This window comes from Cryptomeria japonica, chromosome 5 (assembly GCF_030272615.1).
Source record: "Cryptomeria japonica chromosome 5, Sugi_1.0, whole genome shotgun sequence".
NCBI classification, from domain to species: Eukaryota; Viridiplantae; Streptophyta; class Pinopsida; order Cupressales; family Cupressaceae; genus Cryptomeria; species Cryptomeria japonica.
This window is the reverse complement of record NC_081409.1, coordinates 71,134,054-71,138,923: the sequence shown is the minus strand read 5'-3', so window position 1 is coordinate 71,138,923 and position 4,870 is coordinate 71,134,054.

The window sequence follows — 4,870 nt, the reverse complement described above, 5'->3', positions numbered from 1 at the left end:
TTTGTGTTAACCGGTGGCTCAACTTCCACTATTTTGATGTTCTTCAAAACTGAGGGTGGAGTACCCATAATTCCTTTACCTTTCCCTTCAACCGATGTATCTACAATGTCTGTTTTTGTCTCTAGTGAAGTGAAGAATCCTCTATGCTCTCCCAAAAAATTTTATCCAATCCTTCTGTGTTTCATTTAATATCTCATTCATTCTTCCTAACATGAGGCTAGTTATTCTATGTTTTCTATTAAAAATCTTCCTATCTACAGCCTCCATTGTCTTCTCCATCTCATCTGGAGTTATAACAACACATATAGTTAAAAGTTCTTGTATCTTAATGTGTTTGTCTTCTTGCATCGCAAATAACCTTCTAGCATCTAACATGTTGTATAGCTCTGTCGGTATTTGATTTTCTATTTTAATTAATGCTTTCTTATAGATGTATATAGAAGAATTGCTTCCTCTATCTCTCTTTGTTCATGATCTTCAAATGTATCATAATAAGACTTGAAATTTTTCAACATCCCATCCTTATTTATTTCATTAATAATTTTAGAACAAGTTTTGTTGGAATCCAAGAACATTGAGAGGGGGGGTGAATCGATGTTATGATTTTACCTTATTATAACTGTAGACGTATAAAAATGACTATATTCCTAAATGAATATTTTATGTTCATTTCTCTATTTAATTAAATCTAATTAAATTAAATTATCCACATTCCTCTATTTTATTAAGTAAATTACTCAATTTATTTAATTAAATTCAATTAACCCCTTTTAGGTCATTTAATTGAATAAATCAATTTATTTAATTAAATCTATTCTTCCAAATCTTTTAATTAAATTTACATTTAATTAAATATCCCAATTAAATAAATCTAATTTATTTAAAAACTTCCACTTGCAACCAAATTAAAATAAAGTAATTTATTTTAATTAAACCTATTATCCCTCACCCACTTGCATTTTCCTACATCTCCCACTTGCATCCTAATCTCCTTTCTAAATTCTTCTAGATTCTTCTAAACCTAATCAATTAGCCTAAACTCATCCATCATCCCCTTTTCCTAAATTTAAGGAGGTCACTTCTCAAATTTGGAGGAAAGTCTTCCAAATGCATTAAAGTCTTTATCCATTCAACAAGATAACTTGTTGAGTGCCCCCAAATTTGGAAGGACTCTTACAAATTTGTCCCCAAAGTCTTCAAACCATTAATGGTTAACTCAACCCTCAAGCATGATTAGAGACTTTCTCTAAACTCAACCTCCATGTAACCCAAGGGTCTCATCAAGCATTTATTGGTTTGACCATGGCTAGTCCTTAATCCTTTGCATAAGAGTGTATTCTTTGGGTAAAACTTTTATCCATTGGATAACCCTAACCTAACCTTAACCTAACCTTAACCCTTATCCCCTAGGGTAACCATGAGGTCTTCTCAAGCATTTAATGCTTCCTACCTCTCTTCTCAACCCAACCTTATGTTGACAATTGTCACCATTTCATTGGTGATAATTGCAAACATGGATTCCCAACTTTAAAACTCAACCCTTGATTAACTATTTCAATCCTGACCATCGATTACCCTATTTTTGCTATAAATAGAGCTCTCCATCCTCAATTTTAGGGATCCAAGTCTTTAGCATCATACTTATACTCAAATCCATCCAAGCTTTAATATATCATTTGTGTTCATCATTTAGCCTCTCTTTTAAATAGGAATTAATCTAAATATGCATGTTTAGAGTATTTTCCTTATCATATAGCTTAATCATAGACTAGTATATCATGCTAGGATAGTCTTGCTACTAATCTTGTCATGTTATAATCTAGTTTATTGCATTTGTAGGATCATACATAGCTTAAGATGCATTTCATACTAAAATCAATCAAAGCATCCCTCGTTCTTGCATTTGTCATCCCTAAACCACTTTGCTCAGTGATCTGAGAGCAAAGACATTGGTTTGAGGGACCGTGTGAGATAGAGAACCATGGAACCAACCTTGGGAAACTTGAGTCATTCTTCATGACTCCATAAATTGCACCAAGAAGTCTTGTGGGTGTGTGGACAAGGCTCCTTTGAACTTCATTTTTCACATTTTAAGTTCTATTGACCCGCTTTTCCCGCATACAATAACATACACATATAAACTGATAAATGAAGAAACATATAACATGAAGTAAATAAACCGGCCACATTAATGAACACCATAACACAAATTTAATATGTGGAAAACCTTAAAGAGGAAAAACCACGGTGTAATTTGTGAACCACAATATCAATTCACTAGCCATATGAAAGATGTTACATAGCAAGGCGGATTACACATGCAGGAAGGCACACTGATCAACACAAAAGAGTCTCAGTGACTACAAACTTTTTCTAATATAAAATAGTACTGGTGAACTCACAAAATGCATCTACAACGCCAAAAAGAGTTTCAGTTAAAGCTTTGTTGTGTACTAGTTCATAAACCCTGAATCCTTCTACCACTATCTCCTTCTCTCCAAGAATACTTTACAAACCATCTACATATCATAGAATGATATTAAATTCATATACAAATGATGTACACACATATCCTTCGTATTACACAGTTCTTCTACCTTTTTCATATACATTCTCCTTTATGAAAATGACCTAACAGACTGACTTATATACCCTTTACAAACAATATGTATTATATCGGCTTACAATACAAAATATATTCAATATAGGCCCTTATACAATAATTACAAAATGATTTTACAAATAAAACCTATCTGATCCCAAACTGATGTCGGCTTCACTGAAGTGTTGGATGTTGGTGCCAGTGCCGGTGATGACCCTGAATACTCCAATTTCGATATTCGCCTATGTATGCCTCCAAATGCTGGTATATGCCTTCAATAGAATCTTGTTGCCATCAATGACAACATATGATTCCAATGAGTGTCAATTGCCAACAAGTTTTAGTCGGAATAATTGTTACATTACCAGTCTCCAATGCCAAATCAATGTCACTCTTCTAGCTCCTTCTGGTAGTACCAGATGCAGCTGATGGTGTAGCCTTGGGTGCCTACTTCTATATAATTAATTTGATGGTAACCTTCCTAATCAATTGTTTCTTTGGTTCCACTTTAGATTCTTCCAGTTTCTTCCTCACAACCCTTTTGAAAACTAATGATATCTCATCATCAGTATCAAAATGTGCAGCCACAGGTTCAATGTGAACTACAAGATTCTTCCTCTTTCTCCCTTTCTTTGGGACAACATCAGTGAGTGCCTTAATGTCCTTAGAAACCTTCTGTACAAACTTGCTTGCCTTACCTTCTTGCTTTTACCTCTTCTTCCGGTTAAGCTCAGTTTCAACCTCAAAAGTCTTTTGTTGTGCTATTCCATGAGGTTTTTTTTTTCGTCTATCTCTGCATCAAGTAGAATTTTTGCATATGCATCTAGAATTAATCCAAATCTTTCGGGGCTTGACTTCCTTCATGAGAGTCATATCCTTCTTAACCATGAAACAAATGTCGATAGATTATTTCTCTACTATTTTCTCAGGTATCCTTATTCTAGACCTCATAGATTTTTGAAAAGCCTTGAATTAACCCCATACCTTATCATCTCTAAGACTTCCCAATGCAACAATTGATTGCTTAAGCTGTCTTCCTACTAGGATGTAAAAAGCCTATTGCTTCCTTCCAGAACTAGGGGTATCATTCAAAAAGTATAACATTAAGCATACTAGCAGATTTCCAAACCCAAAGGTGCCCTTCTTCTCACCTTTAATCTTTCCTAAATTGATTAATAACTCCTCAAGCATCCAGTCACAAACATATAACTTGATATTTACTCTCATCATTTTATAAGCGGCCAAAGTATATGAACTGGAAACAAAATTTAGTTGGTTAAACTGGGTTACCTTGTAGCCTATGATCATGCTACCAAATTTGATGTCAGTGTTAGTGATAGTGCTCACCTTCATCGATTTCTTATTTGATGTAGGGCCAGTGACTTTCCTTATGAAGTCATTTGATACTTTCTTATTCGGATGTTGCCTTGTTGATGACAAACCAGTAATTGCCCGAATGGTTTCCTTAGTGGTTTTGTAGGGTTGGTCTAGCCATATGAATTCCCCATGTACTCTTCTCAGTAAATATCTAATAATCTCATCCTCAAATTCTGAAAAATTCAGAATATTAGTAAACCCTAGATCTTCAATGTGTTTATATGCCAGTTTGATTTTACCAGATTCTCCTATGAGTTCATTCATATACATCCCTTTGATATCCGAAGTGCCTAAGTCCTTTATATGACAATGAATATAGGCCCTAACATCTTCTACATATACCACTCCCTCTGGGACATGAGAAAATGCTCCAACTGAATCTTCCTTGGTAGCCACATGTGGATACCGTCTGAAAATTGGCCTGGGGTAGTCCATAATTTCTGCTACAGTTGGATTTGCAACAAAAATAATAGCAGAAGATGATCACGATTCCATGTTTCAAGGAAAGTACCTTTAGAATGTTGCCAATGAAAACCTCTTATCAAATTCTTCCAGGTGTTGGTGTGATCATTCAAGATGAAATTTGATCACCTCTGAATAGCTTTTGATTTTACCAAGTCTATCTGAATTTCTCTGAATGGTGGGTGAATAATAATTAAGTTTAATCGACCTTTTATCCATCGAGAAAACCCTAATTTTCTGATGACATAAATGATTGCCGGTGGATGATACTAGATCTCACTCTGAATATATCAATATCAGATAAACATCTCCAATATATGGAACATCTTCCAGAATCTCCTCCAGGGGCATATGCATAATATTTTATGAAATTTTCCTACCCTTAAGGCATTTGCCTTAGTTACCAAATGAGCTCATTGCCAGTGTAGG